The following is an 18945-nucleotide window of genomic DNA, read 5'->3' as shown; positions in this document are numbered from 1 at the left end:
TGCTCTGTAAATTCATTATCCTTCAGTTTGCAGAGAATTATAACCCAACCTATCTACCATCTAAAAATACCACATTCCTTTTCATTCTTCCAACTTGAATAAACTCCTGTATTGTAGTTCTCCGCTAAATCTGTCCTCCTTCCCTTGTACTCATTCACACCAGTGCAAGGTTCTTGTACAGAAAAGACTGAAGCACCTCTACAACCACATCTACGGTACCTTCACCTGCCACCTTGTCCTCGGAGGCATTCTTATCCTCCTGTCCCTCACCATCGACCAAATCTAAACCATTACCTAACTGACATGATGACACTCTCTCCCTTCATGATATCTCATATTGGGCCAAAGCATATCACCAGATAACCAAAAGGTCCATGGAGACCCCTGCTCACTGCAGTGTACACACAGCAGTGTACAGCACTGGCTCGACTACCACATTGTGTGTCTGACTTCTTTCACATCCCTTGGACACCACCATTGAGTCTAGGGATAATCTGTAATCCCTTGAGGATAAGTCATAGAGAGGTGCAGCACAGAAATAGTCTTTGGCCACTGAGTCTGCACTGGCCCACTCATTTACACTGATCCTACATTCATATCCCATTTTATTCTCCACACATTCTCAGCAAGTTTTCCCAGATTCTATGACTTACAAACTAGGGGCACTTTACAGTGACCAATTAACCTACCAACCTGCACTTCTTTGGGATATGGAAGGAAAACTGAGCATCCAGAGGAAACACGTGTAGTCACAGGGAGAACGTGCAAACTCTACATAGACAGATCCTGTCGGGTCAGGATTGAACCTGGTCTCTAGTGCCGTGAGGCAGTGATTCTACTAGCTGTGCCACTGTGCTGGCCCAGTGGCTTACCCCAGCTGTTGCTGGACCTACTTTTGAATGAGGTCACATAGCTGATAAGTTTGGTTTGTCTTTTATTTTTATTATAGTTTAAAATATTTAAACTAAGTTATTACTACCTTTACTTTGGAAATAATTGAAATTGGTTCAGAAAATTTAAAAATAATTATTAAAACCAAAGGTCTCTGATTTATGAGCAGCACTGGCTATTAAAAGGCTTTCAGGGTATTACTGGGGGCAAGGTCTCAGTACAACCTAGTCATCACTGTGTGCCCTGCTCTGGAAGCTAGGAAGTAAGGCCTTGAAGGGAACCAGGAGGCCCTATAGTGCCAAAAGGTTAGTGCAGCCGTGGCCTAGCACAGGAGGCAAGTTGGATTGACTGTATCCGGCTCACTGCCTCCAGCTCAATGACTTTGAACCATGGTTCCACAAGTTGCAGATATGACTAACTGCAGATTTGGTTGATTGGAGTCACACTGCTTCTTACAGATTCCTGGGCTTTTATCTTTTTAATTTAGAGAGAGGTTGATCTCATTGAAATATGCAAATTCTTATTAGGATTTACAGGGTAGATTCAGAGTTGAAGTTTCTCCTGGCTCAAATGTCAAGAATAAAAGACCAGTCTCAAATTAAGAACATTCAGGATGGAGATGAAAAGACATTTCTTCACCCAGAGGCTGGTGAACCTTTGGAATTCTCTACCTGGGCTTTGGAGGGTCAGTAACTATGTATATTCAAGACTGAGGTCATTAAATCAAGCGAAATGGAGCTTGTGCAAGAAATTGGCACCTGCACAAAAAGATTGTTGTTACTGAATGCTAGAGCAGGTACAAAGGGTTCAATGGCCTACTCCTACTTCTTTCTTTTATTCATAATCCATACTCATTGCAGATGCAAGTTTCTTTCATTTAAACTAATTTATATTGTTACTTACAGCTTAATGTAATGGAACACACTACCCAACAGTATGGGATGACCTTCACCAGAAGGATTGCATTGGTTCAAGTTGGTGGCTCACCATACCTTCTCATGGGCAATTAGGGATGGACAATAGACGTGGCCATTTATTGCCCATGACTTGAAAATGCATTTAAAAAAATCAGATTATTTATGTATATTTTTAAAAGGTAATTAATTTAAATAGTTTAAGAAAATTAGGAAAAGAAGCAGGTGCAATCCATTCTGTCCTTTGAGCCTATTCTGACATTCAGTTAAATCAAGGCTGGTCTTCTATCTCAGCTTCAACTTTCCGACATGAATAATTTAATTAGGTATTACTATTGGCTCCCAGTTTCCCTGAGCATAGAGAGCAAACAATTGTATTCCTCACCAACCAGTCACCAGAAACAGCTGCTTTGTGACATGGACAGGTCCAGGAGCTGCTTACCCCATTAACATGCAAACGACTAGAAAACTCACACACTCAAAACCCGCTTTTACCTTATCGTAATTTATATTATGTATGGATGATTACTTTTTATTTTGCTCTTTCTCCCCACGTACTAATTAGCACTATGGCTGAAACACTGAAAACATTTTAAATATGTCGCCTCAAGCTTATACAAACACTACATGAAAATGGAGGACCTCTGGCCCTTTTCTACATCAATTCCCACTCTCACCAAATTCTTACTTCCACTCTCTCTTGCTGCATTCAATTACTATTGCAATCTGTGGCTATGCCCTGTTCAGAAGCTCTGTGCTCCTGCAGAATCCTCTCCTTTTGTAAACTTTAAGTCACATCCAAGTTGCAATAGAATCAAGATAACCTTCTAGTTGTAACAATCACAGTTGACACAGATCAAGTTTTATATGGGGATAGCAGCATTCAGTGGGGGGGGGGGGGGGGGGAACAAACTTGCATTTCAGTTTACTGACTCTTCAGCAGAATTCACTTTCCAGCACTTCATATTTTTATTTCAGATTTCCAGCATCTGCATTTTTTCATTTTCAGAAAGCAATTTATACTGAATCACTGGAATGCCTGCAGATTGACTACTCATTTTGTACAGTAATTGTACTTTAATGATTTGCTATTTAAGCTAATATATCTGTTCATAGCTATTAAATCCTTGTATATTCAACTTTGAACTTTGCAAATTTGTAACCAATGAACAGTTTTAAACTAGTCGTTGTATTTTGGTAATGAATAGTCAATCCATTTGCTCCATAGCATGAATGTTTCATATTTGAGAATTTAAATAATATTTAAATTTAATCTGAACTGGCTAATAGAACAGTACAGCACTGGGCAGGCCATTTGGCCCATGATGTTGTGCCAATCTTGACGCCAATTTATACTAAATGTCCTTCTGTGTATCATCCATATCCCTCCATTCCTTTCAGATTCATGTGTCTATATAAAAGCTGCTTAAACTCCACCAAACTGCCTGATTCCACTACTACCCCAGTAACCCATTCCAGGCACTTACCACTTTTTTAGAAAAGACACTTGCCCCTCACATCACCTTTAAACTTCCCCCTCTAACCTTAAGCATGTCCTCTGGTGTTTGACATCCTACCCTGGGGTAAAAATTCAGACTGCTTACCCTATCAGGTCATCCCTCAGCCTCCGATGCTCTAAGGAGAACAACCCAAGTCTGACCAACCTTATAGGTCATACTCTCTGATCCAGGCAGTGTCTGGTAAACCTCTTAAGAGTCAGAGTACTACAGAACAGAAAAAGGCCCTTTGCCCATCTAGTCCATGCCACTGATCTTTGCCTAGTCCCATCTACCTGCATCTGGACCATATCCCTCCAAACCCCTCCCATCCATGTACCTATCCAACCCTCTCTTGAATGTTACAATTGAACCTGCATTTATCACTTCCACTGGTAGCTCGTTCCACACTCTCACTGCCCTCTGAGTGAAGAAGTTCCCCCTCAGATTCCTCTTAAACATTTCACCTTTCACCCTAAACATGTCCTCCAGTTCTAGTCTCAACCATCCTGCATGTATTTACCCTATCTCTACCCCTCATAATTTTGTATACCTGTATAAGATCTCCCCTCATCTTCCTGCACTTCAGGGAATAAACTCCTATCCTATTCAACCTTTCCCTGTAACTCAGGTCCTCAAGTCCCAGCAACATCTTTGTAAATTTTCTCTGCACTCTTTCAAGCTTATTGATATCTTTCCTGTAGGTAGGTGATCAGAACTACACGCAATACTCTAAATTCAGCCTCACCAACATCTTGTACAACTTCAACATAACATCCCAACTCCAGTACTCACTGTCCTGATTTATGAAGGACAAAGTGCCCAAATCCTCTGACCCCATCTACCTGTGACACCACTGTCAGGAACTATGGATCTGTATTCCAGGTTCCTTCTACTGCGCACCTCAGAGCCCTACCATTCACTGCGTAAGTCTTACCCTGGTTTGTCCTCCCAAACTACAACACTTCATTCTTGTCTGCCATTAAATTCCATCTGCCTTTTTTTTTCAGCCCATTTGCCTAGCTGGTCAAGATCATGCTGCAAGCTTTGACAGCCTTCCTCACTGTCCACTATGCCCCCCCAATCTTGGTGTCATCCACAAACTTGCTGATCCAGTTTGCCATGTTATCATCTAAATCACTAATATAGATGATAAACAGCAATAGACCCAGCACTGATCCCTGCAGCACACCACTAGACACAGGCCTCCAGTTAGAGAGAACTATCTACTACCACTCTCTGGCTTCTCCCACTAAGCCAATGTTGAATTGACTACTTCATCCTGAATTCCAAGTGACTTAACCTTTTGGACCAGCCTCCCATGTGGGACTTTAAGATATAAGATATCTTTATTAGTCACATTTGCATCGAAACAGTGAAATACATCTTTTTGCGTAGTGTTCTGGGGGCAGCCCGCAAGTGTCACCATGCTTCTGGTGCCAACATAGCCTACCCACAACTTCCTAACCTGTATGTCTTTGGAATGTGGGAGGAAACTGGAGCACCCAGAGGAAACCCACACAGACACAAGAAGAACATACAAACTCCTTACAGACCGTGGCTAGATTTGAACCCAGGTTGCTTGTGCTGTAAAGCGTTATGCTAACCACTACACTACTGTGCCTCACCTCAAAGGCCTTGCTAAAGTCCATGTAAACAACGTCCACTACCTTTCCTTCATTGACCTTCTTGGTAACCTCCTTGCAAAACTCTGAGTAAGGCATGACCTACCATGTGCAAAGCCATGTTAACTATCCCTCTTCAGCACCCTTTTCAGTCTCCACATTCCTCCCTATAATGGGGTGACCAGAACTGTACACAATACTCCAAGTGTGGTTTGACTAAAGTTTTATATAGCTGCAGCATGACTTCCTTACTCTTGTACTCAACACCTCTACTAACAAAGGCAAGCATTCCACGTGCCTTCTTTACCACCTTATCCACTTATGTAGCCATTTTCAGTGAACTATGGACCTAGACCCCAAGATCCACCTGTACCTCCATGCTCTTAAGGGGCCTACCATTAACTATACACCTCCTTTCAGTTGACCTCCCAAAATGCAACACCTCACATTTGCCCAGATTAAACTCCATCTGCTACTTCTCTGCCCATATCTGTAACTGCTCTATATCTCTACTGTATTTTTGATAGTACTTTATGCTGTCCATAACTCCAAGTCTTGGTGTCATCTGCAAACTTGCTAATCCACCCATCTACATTTTCATCCATTCATTGATGTATATCAAAAACAACAGAGGTCCCAGCCATTAATGTAAGGGCACTTTGTTGACTTGACTCAGGCTTAACTCATTTTTATTCCCATCTTGGTAATTAAATCACAAAGTGGGAAGAATGTTGCCTCATTCTTCAACCCATATTTGTCAAGATACCATAACCCACTATTGTTTTTGTTTTACATAATCCAACTTAAAATGAGAAATCTCTGGTGAACTAATGTATTAATTATCCCATCTTGAAATTCAAGGTATGTTTTGCATTCATATCTGTTGGTAGTTGAGAGTTCTACTCTAGCACTGAAACAGGAGTTCTGGATTTCTAGGTTTGAATTATTTATTTCTTATGAGCAATTCAAAAAGTTTTCTTTATTGCTTTTTAGCAGACCCCTATGAACTTCTTTCCAAATACTTTCCTTAGAGATCTGCATCCCTGCTTCTCATATAAAACCCAAATACTCCTTAGAAAAGCTTACTCAAAGACCACCTTGTACCTTGTTGTTCCTTCTCTTTCTTCCGAACACCAACCGTGGCTCTCAATTCTATAGCTTCAATCACCTACTGAATCACCTCTCTACCTGATCATGGGACTTGGGTCCTGCCCAGTAAATTCTGAATTTCACCTTGTTCTGCATATTGGCTTTTTAGGAAGGCTAAGCAATAAAAGTTAAATACATTAGCTCAAACAGTAGCATTTTAGCTTCTGAGTCAGTATGCTGAGGTTGCAAGTCCCACTTCAAAATTTAATGTGGCTGATGCTTCATTGCAGGACTGGCACAACACTGTTTAGATGGTGGTGATGTCACTAGATAACATTGAGTTGTCCACCTTGTTGGTAGATTCCATGGTACATTTGTTGGAGACCTACATGTTGTCTTGAATAAAATATCTCCCATATGTGTCACTCCTAAAAATATATTAACTAGCAATTCACCTCATTACTTTAAGTGAGCCCTTGCTGAATGCAAGTTGGTTGTCATACTTTCTTCCATAACAATAATTGTATTTCAAAAGTTATTCATTGGATGTGGAATACATCACGACATGAGAAGCACACGTCCTCACTTTCTGTGGATAATGGATCTTGGTAATAATCAAATACTCTAATTTACAACTTAAACCAAAAGAAACTGGATGCAGCTATAGAACTTGATCTTCAAAACATCGGCAAGGATTCTAGAAGATCACTCAATAAGTGCAGCTGAATTTTACATCACCCGGAATTCCGCAGCCCTGAGAATACAGTGACATTACAATCCTATCATAAATCAATGCTTCCTCCAAGTCAATGTTACCAATATATTTTTACATCTATACAGTTAAATAGATTTGCTGCTTAATAACAAAAAGTTATTTTCTCCTGTATGTCTGTCACACTTTTGGTACTAGTCTAAAAAGGACTGGCAGGTTAGTAACTGAACATTATAACCAAGCTCAGCAGATCACAATCTGCAGACCTTAGATTATCCATGAACAGTTTCATTAATAAACCTCCAAATGCCATTATGTCTCCAAGTCATAATTCACATTCACTCTGTTAGATTACTCTGGGTTTGTTTTTACAAGATGATTGCATTACTGTTTGCTCTTGCACCCTGCAAAAGGCAGATCCATATTCATGTGATACTCATTTTGTGTACAATGATGTAATTAGGAGATACTTCACTGATAAGTCAGCCTGACTGATATACCTGGTCTCTAAGGCAAACCATTTTGCCCCTGATCATCCCTAGGTCTGCTGTCTTCAGATAAGGCTCAGGATGCTGTAACAGTGCATGATAGAGGAAAAATCAATTTGGATTCCAATTTCTGATTACAGTCCTATAAGTCTTGCTGGAAAATACAAGTGCATGGCAGGGTCAAGTTTCACTGTAAAGCCTAAACAGTGAATAGCACCCCTGGCATTATTAGTTAAGCTGACGTGCTGGAGGCCTGCTGGGCATCTGCTAAACTGTATCCCAGTGCAAATCAACAGTTGCATGAGAAGGACAAGGAGAGTAAATCAGAGGAAGAAGCAAGCTGCCACTCACAATCTCCACATACAAATAATCATGTCATTGTACTGTAATAATTCTTGCATGTTTATTCTGTCTTGTGTGTCAAAATTATCTTGCACTTTAGTATGATCTGTGTTAATAATTGGCACAGTGGTGCAGCTAGTGGAGCTGCTGTCTTATAGCTTCAGTGACCAAGTTCGGTCTTGACCTCTGGTGTTGTCTGTATGGTTCGCACATTGTCCCTGTGTGGATTTACCCCAGGTGCTCTGGTTTCCTGCCACATCCTATAGACAGTCAGGGTTGGTCGGTTATTTGGCCACTGTAATTGCCCCTAGTGCTGTAGATGGCTGGTAGAACCTGGGGAAAATTGATGGGGATGGAGGAAGAATAAGTCACAGGGAAAATTAGTGGGGAATGGGACTTTTCTGAGAGCTGGTGACTCGATGGGCTGAGACAACATCCTTCTATGTCAAAGGAAAGTAGGTTTTCCTAAAGGATCATCAAAGTAGACAAGGAAATAGACAGCAGGAAACTCAGTTTAACGACTCACCTGAAGTCTGAAAATGGTGCAGTGTTCTAGCACTGCTGTAAATACATTTGCCTGTGAGGCTCCATAGGGTATTGGGACAGAAATAAACCACTGCAAAGACACTATTGTGAATTATTCTAACTAAATATTTTTTCATTAAGCAACAAGAGTGTTGCCCTGAAACAAAAAAACATAAAATGCCAGAAGCAGTAGGTCAGACAGCATCTGTGGAGAGTAAAACAGTGTCAGTGCTTCTGGTCAATCAGCTTTTCTCAGAATTGGAAAACTGAGAAAACAAATGTGTTTTAAGGTGGAGAGAGAACATCTGCATTAACTGGAAACCAAGATCGTCCAGGCAATGTAGTTGATTTTAGTGTGGCAACTGGGAAAGGAAAAGGCAAAGGCAAAATAACAGATTGGAGTTGAGAGGCTGAACACAGCAGCTGCTGAAAATCTGAGGAGAATGCTGGAAATATTCAGCCAATCAGGCAGCATCTGTGGAGAAAGAAAATCTGAATGTTAGGGACATCAGAGCTGGAAAGTTCTAACACAGAAATTGCTGAATTCAGAATTGAGTCTTGAGTGCTGCAGTGTGCCCAGATGGAAGATGAGATGTTGTTTGTTGAGCTTCCCATTGGAAAAGAGTAGAAGGCCAAAGACAGAGGACAGAGTGGGATGGGGTGGAGAATTAAAGTGACAGATCACCCTTGGGATGGAACAGTGGTGTTATGCAAAGTTTTTCTAGTTCTGGTGGAAGCATTGACCTTGTTTCTTACTCCATAGATACTGCCTGACCTGCTGAATATTTCCAGCATTTTCTATTTTTGTTTCAGATTTCTGGCAACTGCAGTTTTTTCTTCAATAAATACTGTATTGCCCTGAATATTCTGTTAACTTCTGCTCCTTCCTTCATGATGCCTATTTCTTTTAACTATTATTGGACATATATTTGAGAGAGTTAAAAGCAATTGGTCGAATCCATTTAAGCAGGATGAATTATCATCGGCAGGACTTTGAGGTAATTGTTAATATCTTAGGACCTCATTCTGAGACATGAATAAGTAAAGGTTCAACACTTTGCAAAGTAAGTGTTGTCACACTTCATTTAGTAAAGCAGTTTGCAAATCTGCTGCTGTTAAAAGCGATCGACTTTCCTCTCTGGAACTGGGTGTCTTATTTTGAAGACCGCGCTTCCTTTAACATTAGGGGTCCAGCAACTTCACTTGAAAAGAAATCCAAGTCGTGATCTGGAGGGGTTAAAGGAAACTCCCAGTTTTGTGATAATTAATATTCCATATTTAATTGAATTTATAAATATTCGCTTTAATAGGCAAATGAGTTTAGGACTCCTTTTGTCTGCAGCCGCCTGCTGGCACACATGATCCCTGCTTTATTAGAAAGGAACAAGGTTGGTGAGGGGTTGGAGGGAGAGTGTTCATCTGTGCTCAGGTTCCATTCTGGAGGAACTGGGATCCGCCTGAAGATGAGACAGCAATGTGAGTTTGAGCGCCGTGCCTCGTGAGGAGAGAGAAGAAGGGAGGGGGCAAAAAAATAAAGCTGGGACCTAAAAGGAAAGTCCCCTTATTTTTGCTTTATTGTATCTATACTGCGGAGTGAGGTGAGCAACCTGTTGTATTAGATCGGCTGACTAGATAAAGATACAGCCAGAGAGAGAGACATTCACACAGGACAGGCGGAAGGGGCGGATGGACGGACCGAGTGAAAAGGTAAGGTTTTATTCGGATGAGATGTCCCAGGCGAGGGAGGTTATGATAGCTGGGAGGCTGAGTGATGGGACACATCTGACGATCTATCAGCAGAAGTAGGGATCCGGAGGCAGACGCACTGATATGTAGAGACGCTGACATTTTGTTTCCAGTGTTGATTTATATCGGTGGGAACACAGCAAACTGTTCTCAACACCTTTCAGTTATCAGTCTGCATGTAGTATTTAACGGAGTATTTTTCATTAATTTATCTATTACCTATTGCTTGTCAAACCAAGCTAATTTATAAATGGAATAAATATTTGGAAGAGGAGTTCTGGGTGTAAGACATTTTGATAACAATTTCATTGAGCGGGCGAGCAGCAATTTACTTTCAAACAAATTGGAACGTGAGATTTTTTTCCAAAAATCAAATCCTTTTAAACATACCTACATATAAATACAAACGTGATTATATGGTGACTAGTTTCATGTACTATTTGTCAAATGTGATTATTTTTCTATTTTGCGGATTCTTTTGGCGATATTAGTTAATGCAAGAGGTCCTGAAGACCTTGTAACACTGACCCCTGCTGCCTGTTCCTGGGACCTGATTCTGACGCTTTTTGCTCGGTTCCTGAGATGTTTAAAGCCGCAAGTTTTCCATTTCATTCATCCCCTCGGCCCCTTCCAACTTACACTGCGGAGATCCCTCAGAATTATGATGGTTAAAGTTAATATCAGTGGAAGAAATTTGAAAAAAGAACACGTAAAGCTTCCCTGAAATGAAATTGAAAATACAGTTTATGAACTGGAGGAACCAAATGTAGAGAGTTGTACAGGATGGACGTTCTTAGAAAAACGAGAGAGCGAGAGCTGCTTTGCCCCTTCCCCACACAGCCCATGATTTCAGAGCAGTGCCGCTGATTATCTCAGAAAACGTGCTCGCTGCTTCGCTCCTGCCGCCCAGAACGCTGGCGGCGAGCAGGTTGGTAGGAAATGTGACTAAAGAATATAGAGCTGTTTCATATTCGAAAGGATTTGGCCGGCAGATCGGCCAGAGTCATTAACAAGGCGTTCAGTTGTAGCTCCTTAAAACAAAGAACAAAAATATTTGTCTGAGGCTTCCAAGCCGAAATGACTGCAGAGAACTAACGCCGTGATTGTAAATAAGCTTATTGTTCAGAACAGCTACAATAACACTTGACAACATTGATACTGGTAGAGACGCCCTCTAGCCTCTTAGAATAATCATGGCAAGATATGTTGAAGGCTTGTGTTGTTTTTTAAAATTGGCATTGAAATATTAAAGTTAGTGAGTCCAGGTTTCCTAGATGAAGACTGGACCAAGTCGGGCAGTGAAGGTCAATGCTTATGAGGTAAGCTCGTTGAATCAACCTGTTGGGGACAGTTAGTAAAATTGTGAGGTGACTCTCAAAATTGTCGAGATTAACAAGAGTAAAGCCTTCCAGCAGACTTAATTGTAAAATCCTTGGCCTTTTTGTATTGCCACATTTGATCTGTCTTTTTGGGGATTTACACAGCATTTTGCATTGTATCACCTGTCTAACTAATCCAGGCAATATCCATCTCTCGCAACACACATGAAAAGTGCTGGAAAAACTCAGCAGGTCAGGCAGCATCTATGGAGGGAAATAGAGTCGACGTTTCGGGTCGAGACCCTTCATTAGGACTGGAAAGGAAGAGGACAGAAGCCAGAATAAGAAAGCTGGGGGAGGGGGAGCTATCTCTCAACCAGCATCACTCAAAATGATAATCTAGTGATGGACCCATTGCTGTTTTTGAGAGCTTGCTGTGTATAAATTGGCAATACAACTATCTTTCCTTGGCTTTTAAAGCATTTTGCTATTTCTTGAATCCATGAAAGTTAAGTTCTTAGGACAATAGGCAGGAATCCTTGGTGTCAAATTACCTGCAAGGTAGCAGGACTGCCAATGGGCTACTTGACCATCAGTGGTAGACTGGATAATCTGCCGTCTGAATCAGGCAGAGGTGAGGTAGTCTGGAGCAATCTTTATGATTTACTTTGCATCTTAACTCATTGACCAGATAGCAAAGGTTTAGCTGTTAAGATTCTTATCAATCGTTCCAAACTCCTCCAGGGAGTATCATGCAGATGAGTAGTTTTAACTGGACAATTGTTTTGTGGATAAACTGTTTGAATTTTAGCTGGATTTACTCCTGTAGGCAGACAACTATACACAGACGGACATGCAGATACACACACAAGGGTTTTATACACGCGCGCGCACGCAAAACCTCACATACATACAGAGTTACAAGCACACAAACATGACTGAAACACACAGATCAGCTACACACAAGCACGACTACATGCACACAACTGCAAGCACACACACACATTTAGAAATGTTGGGTATGTCATTAAAGCAGTAGTTTTCAAACTTTGCTTTATGGCATATTAAAACCACGCACCTCTAGGATTGTCCCATATGTTTTCCATCTGCAGAACACCAATACTGATCACGAGCTCACTATCACCTTAATGATCAGACTTTGAAAATCTATTTATCTAGCAGTTACACATGACAGGGCTTTAACTTATAAACCACAACATCAGAACTAGCTTCAAAATCAAAACTGGGAATAATCTTCTTGCTAAACTTTCCGACTGCACTTGGGATGCCAGTGCTTCCATGCTGCATTGTGGGCACCAGCAATGCATTAGTGAGTTCCAGAAATGTGTGCCCTGGAAGTGTTCTTTATTTATTCTAGCAGCATAAATGTGGAGATTGTTTAAGAACTACTTGCATGGGGCTCTGGATAAGCTTGTCCCATTGAGGCATGGGAAAGGATGGGAGAGTGAAGGAACTGTGGTTGACGCAAGATGTAGAATATCTTGTCGAGGAAGAAAGAAGCTTACCTGAGGTTTAGAAAGCATGGATCAGATAGGGCTCTGGAGAGTTACAAGTAGCCAGGAGGGAGCTTAAGAATGGACTTAGGAGAGCTAGAAGGGGGCATGAGAAGTCCTTGGCAAATAGGATCAAGGAAAACCCTAAGGCATTCTACATGTATGTGAAGAATAAGAGGATGACTAGAGTGAAGGTACGACCGATCAGGGATAATAGAGGAAACGTGCTTGAGTCGGAAGAGGTAGGGGAGGTCCTTAATGAATACTTTGCTTCAGTATTCACCAGAAAGAGACCTTGACGTTTGTGACGATGGCGTACGACAGACAGATATGCTAGGGCATGTTGATGTGAGGAAAGAGGATGTGCTGGAACTTTTGAAAAGCATTAGGATGGATAAGTCACCAGGGCCCGATGGGATATATCCAAGGTTATTACGGGAAGCAAGGGAAGAGATTGCTGCGCCTTTGGCGACAATCTTTACATCCTCACTGGCCACAGGAGTAGTGCCAGATGATTGGAGGGTGGCAAATGTTGTTCCTTCCTTTAAGAAAGGGAGTAGGGATAACCCTGGGAATTACAGACCAGTGAGTCTTTCTTAAGTGGTGGGCAAATTGCTGGAGAAGATTCTTAGAGACAGGATTTCTGGGCATTTGGAGAAGCATAGGCTGATTAGGGACAGTCAGCATAGCTTTGTGAGGGGCAGGTCATGCCTCATGAGCCTGATTGAGTTCTTTGAGGATGTGACAAAGCATATTGATGAAGGTAGAGCAGTGGATGTGGTGTACATGGATTTTAGTAAGGCATTTGATAAGGTTCCTCATGGAAGGCTTATTCAGAAAGTCAGGAGGTATGGGATCCAGGGAAACTTGGCTGTGTGGATTCAGAATTGGCTCGCCCATAGAAGACAGTGGTGGTAGATGGAGCATATTCTGCCTGGAGATCGGTGACCACGGTGTCCGCAGGGATCTGTTTTGGGACCCCTGCTCTTTGTGATTTTTATAAATGACTTGGATGAGGATGTGGAAGGGTGGGTTTGTAAGTTTGCTGATGATACAAAGGTTGATGGTGTTGTGGATAGTGTAGAAGGTTGCTGTAGATTACAACAGGATATTGATAGAATGCAGAGCTGGGCTGAGAAGTGGCAGATGGATTTCAACCTGGATAAGTGTGAAGTGATACACTTCAGGAGATCAAATTTGAAGGCAGAATACAAGGTTAATGGCAGGACTCTTAGCAGTGTGGAAGTACAGAGGGATCTTGGGGTCCACATCTATAGATTCCTCAAGATTGCTGCACAGGTCGATAGGGTTGTTAAGAAGGCATAGGGAGTGTTGGCCTTCATTAGTCGGGGTATTGAGCTCAAGATCCGTGAGGTGATGTTGCAGCTCTATAGAATTCTGGTTAGACCACAATTGGAGTATTGTGTTCAGTTCTGGTCACCTCATTATAGAAAAGATGTGAAAGCTTTAGAGAGGGTGCAGAGGAGATTTACCAGGATGTTGCCTGGATTGGAGAGCATATCTTATGAGGATAGGTTGAGTGAGCTAGGGCTTTTCTCTTTGGAGAGGAGGAGGATGAGAGGTGACTTGATAGAGGTGTACAAGATAAGAGGCATAGATCGAGTGGGCAGTCAGAGACTTTTTCCCAGTGCGACAATGGCCAACATGAGGGGACCTAATTTTAAGGTGATTGGAGGAAGGTTCTAAAGGGGATGTCGGGTAAGTTTATTACACAGAGTGGTGGGTGCGTGGAATGCACTGCTGGCAGAGGTTGTGGGGGCAGATACATTAGGGACATTTAAGAGACTCTTAGACACATGAATGATAGAAAAATAGGGGGCTATGTGGTGGGAGGGAAGGGTTAGATAGAATCTTAGAGCAGGATAAAATGCTGGCACAACATTGTGGGCCAAAGGGCCTGTACTGTGCTGTAGTGTTCTATGTTCAGACACTCAAATGATCCTTCAGTGCACCTTGTCTTAGACAGGTTGTGCACCTTTCCCTTGCTAATGTTGCCATTGCTCAGTAACATTACTACCACTTCTACTGCATGATTGCAGAACCTTATAAACTGGCCAGACTCTGTGATAACTTGACAGTGCCAGTGCTTTGGGCATATTCCATCCACCAACAGCTGAGCTTCTCTCAATATGTCCAACTTGTTCCATCCTTTCAAAGCCCTTCGACTTTTTGCTTCCTCAACTGCATGAAGAATGTGCAGCACATACACCAAGTATTGATCAATTGCCATGTCATTTCTGACCACAGTCAGTCAACCAAGATTTTACTGGCCTCACTGTTACTCACACTACTTTCAAATAGGTCAGGGTCACTGATTCTTAAACCCATATCAATGGGGCTTTTTGCAATGACAACATTTTCCCCAAGAATATACTTTATTTGTACTATCTTAAGATATACAAATGTACTGTAATTTGTACTACTGCCATTCACAGTGCAAGACATTTCATTCCACTTACATACAAGGTTTACCTTTACATCAACATCACATGAATTTTCTTTTCACATAATTTCATGAGCAATATTTCTGGGTGTTTTACATGGCTTCCAGCTACTCGTTGTATAATGAGAGGATGGTTTCAAACTCTGGCCTTTTCTCATGGAGCCTCTGTGGTGGCTGCAGCAAGTAAATCCTCAGCGCGTATTCCTGGGCCTTGGAATGTGCCTATAAAATTCAGTTGTAGATGGTCTTTGCACAGGAAGACCAGCATGTTTTGAGCAGACCAAGGTGTATCTTTCACTGAGTTGGCAATCTTCCAGCAACAGTTGATGTTTGTCTCGGTGCGTGTCCCTCACGGAGCACAGTCCTGTGTTATGCATCTCCTTCGGATGAACTTCCACAAAGACCATTGCATCCTTTTTCTCAGATTTTCTTGGCAAATAAATGCTCCAGAAGGAGAGAGATGACAGTGTCATCTCCACCGCAGCTACACCAAAGTCAGTGTGTGATGGCACTGAGACTTCATCTCTGCGCGAAGGATCTGAGGAAAGGGTCCTCATCACCAGTCCAACAAAGTTTTGCTGCTTGAGTTCTGGTGATGAGGCATTCTGCCAAATGACTTTGACAGTCTGCTTGGGGAACCATCCAGCAGGGTCTACCATCTCCTTTTTCCACAGGGCCTCAAAGACATTCTTGCAGACAGTTGCCTGATTGACTGTGGTCAGATATGATCCGCACAAACATTTCCACATGGGACATCTGGTATTACAAGTTCCAAATGAATGTAACATCAGGGACAGATAGGACCTCAACACATAGTGACACTTGGTGTTTGTGTATTTAGGGTCTGATCACAGTCTGATGTAGCCACACACAGGTAGCCATCGGGATGAGGGCCAGAAAATAATTTTTAAAATTGCTGATGCTGGAAATCTGAAACAAAAACAGAAAATGTTGGAAGTACTCAGCAGGCCAGTTGTGTGGGAAGAGAAACAGAGTTAATGATTCAGGTCCAAGGCCCTTCATTTTTTCTCTCTCCGTTCTCTGGCGGTTTGTACATTTCAATATCTGGACGAACTGGAAGATGGCTTGGGTGCTGGCACACCACATGTACAGCAGCACCAATAGCACCTCACACCTGATGACCAGGTGTTATTCCACAACGGAGAGGGAGCCCATTCCCAGTATCTGCTTTGCCTTGGCTCTATGCTCCATGCAGTCTTTGCTGCATGCCACAGCTCCTCACTCTCTGCACCTTCAAATGATTGGGCTTGATTGTAAAGCAAAGGTAACAGTAGCTTGAATTTTTACTGGCCTGTACCAGCTTGTGTTTACCTCTGCAGTGAGGGGGACAAGGGAGCAGTCAGACCAGATGCTAAAAATATGGTCTCATAATTGCTCCAATTAACTCAGGCCCTTAAGGCCAGTTCAAATTATTGGTATTTGTTTATTATTGTCACTTGTACCGAGGTCAGTGGAAAAACTTGTCTTGCAAACCGATCGTGCAGGTAAATTCATTACACAATGCAGTTACATTGAGTTAGTACAGAGTGCATTGATGTAGTACAGGTAAAAACAATAACAGTACAGAGTAAAGTGTCACAGCTACAGAAAGTGCAGTGCAATAAGGTGCAGGGTCACAACAAGGTAGATTGTGAGGTCCATCTCATTGTATAAGGGAACCGTTCAATAGTCTTATCACAGTGGGGCAGAAGCTATCCTTAAGTCTGGTGGTATGTGCCCTCAGGCTCCTGTATCTTCTACCCAATGGAGAGAATGACCTGGGTGGGTGGAGTCTTTGATTATACTGGCTGCTTCACCAAGACAATGAGAGGTAAAGACAGAGTCCAAGGAGGGGAGGCTGGTGTCCGTGATGCGCTGGGCTGTATCCACAACTCTCTGCAGTTTCTCGCAGTCCTGGGCAGAGCAGTTGCCGTACCAAGCCGTGATACATCCAGATAGGATGCATTGGTAAAAGTTGGTGAGGTACAGATGCTCATCAATCTGCAGACTGACAGTGGGTCCAGACACAAGTCAGTCACATTTTCCAGGTATAGGGAGGCTTTGACCTGAGTCTTTGCTGCCTGGATCATCATCCATGTAATGCCCACATCCTTCCTGATGGATTTGGTAAAAGGCTTGATGCAACACATGAACAAGGCAGAGTAGAGAGGGCGACTTTGCCAAACTCCAGAGCCTTCTGCTTGCTATCTAGTAATTAGGGCTGCACTATTGATGTCTGTATGGAGCAGCTGCATCCAATTGTAGATTCCCTCCCAAACCCTGTCATGGAGAGCACATGTGCAATAGCCTGATCCAAGATGATTAAATAAATGCCCACCCTCTCCCACACATAGGCAAGTGTATCCCTGAGTAGTACAAAGCTGTCGGAGTTCTTTCTACTGGGTACGTTACAGATCTGATCTCAGTGAGTCACCAGCCTCCGAGCAGAATTGACTCATTTCGTGACATCCTTGGACAGAACATTGTAATCCACGTTAAGCTATCATAATGGCCTGTGGATGAGTTCAAACCATATCCCACATTCCCAACTGTACTCCTCAAGCTTTCACACTGGTGATAGCGTCACCACAAGGTGCCTAAAACAGTGTGTCACATTCCCATATACGCCACATAAATTCAAGTTTGTCATATAGTCATCTTGAGACATTTGCCAGAGGTCCTGACTAAACTTCTGAAATATTGTACAAGATATAGATAGGGTGAACACAGTCTTTTTCCCAGGGAAGGGAACTAAAAAGTAGAGGGCATAGGTTTAAGGTGAGAGGTGAAAGATTTTAAAAGGCACCTGAGGTGCGACTTCTTTATGCAGAAGGTGGTATGTATATGGAATGAGCTGCCAGACAAAGTGTTGAGGCAGATACAATAACAACGTTAAAAGACATTTGGATGAGGATGCTGATAGGAGAGGTTTAGAGGGATATGGGCCAAATGCAGGCAAATGGGTCTAGTTTTTTGGGCACCATGGTCAGCATGGACGAGTTGGGCTGAAGGGCCTGTTTCCATGTTGTATTAGTCTATGACTCTATACCAAATGGTGCTGCTATCATATAAAATATTTTTTATTTAACTTTTAGCAACTGGCAGAAAATATAAGTCAATAAGTAGAGAATAGTAAAGAATTATGATGAGAAAGAATACGGCCAAGCATTCCACTTTGGGAACCTGTGCTCCACAGAGGGAGAAATAGAACTTCCTTTAGGAAAACATCAGTGCTTTGGTTTGAACACAAACATCTTACTGGTTCACTGTGTATTTCACATCTCCGGCTAACCAAAACAAAATTGCCGCATTGTATATTTTTCTGGAGAGAGGGGAGGTGGAGGGTGAGTTTCTTAACTGCACTTCTACCTGTAAAATGCAATCAGCTCCATGAAGCTCCCTGCATTGCAGCTAAGTAAATAAAGGCTGAAATTAACTGCTCCCAAGTTGACAATTGGGGGGGGAAAAAAGAAAAAAATACTTCAACCACTGAGTCCGATTATGTCTGTAAAGAGAAAAATCCAGTTAAATTTTTGGGTAGAGCTAACATTGCCATGCAAAATACGATTGACATTTTATAAGCAGAGTTCCATCCATGCATGATTTGTTTGTTTCACGTGGGGGGGGGGGGGCAGAGAGAGACAGCAGCTAGGCATGTGGCCACTTAATTCAGTGGATTTAATGCTATTCCCATTTTCTGCTTCCCAAAGTCTAGTGTGTCTTGCTTTGTCATTCGCTTCACACGGGGCTTGCCATCACTTCATGTTTCCACTCAGTTCTGTTTTTTTTTCTTTTTAAATACCTCAGCAGTATTGGATGA

General features: G+C 42.2%; 1 protein-coding gene across 7 annotated transcripts in view; it reads left to right on the top strand.

Annotated features, from left to right (window-relative positions):
- slc29a4a (solute carrier family 29 member 4a) overlaps nucleotides 1-18945 on the top strand; it is a 139032-nt gene that overhangs the window by 21777 nt on the left and 98310 nt on the right. For 5 of the 7 annotated variants that reach the window (XM_052021499.1, XM_052021497.1, XM_052021495.1 and 2 more), the window contains exon 1: nucleotides 9297-9789. The exons of 1 other annotated variant lie outside the window; for it this stretch is intronic. The gene's annotated coding sequence lies outside the window, so the exon portion shown is untranslated. Of the gene's footprint in view, nucleotides 1-9296; nucleotides 9790-18945 lie in introns of those variants that run through there. One more of the 7 variants, XM_052021493.1, reaches the window with a different exon arrangement.

The sequence above is a fragment of the Pristis pectinata genome, chromosome 8, assembly GCF_009764475.1.
Source record: "Pristis pectinata isolate sPriPec2 chromosome 8, sPriPec2.1.pri, whole genome shotgun sequence".
Lineage (NCBI taxonomy): Eukaryota > Metazoa > Chordata > Chondrichthyes > Rhinopristiformes > Pristidae > Pristis > Pristis pectinata.
The sequence above is the reverse complement of the archived record's forward strand: the minus strand, read 5'-3'. Positions and strand labels throughout refer to the sequence as shown.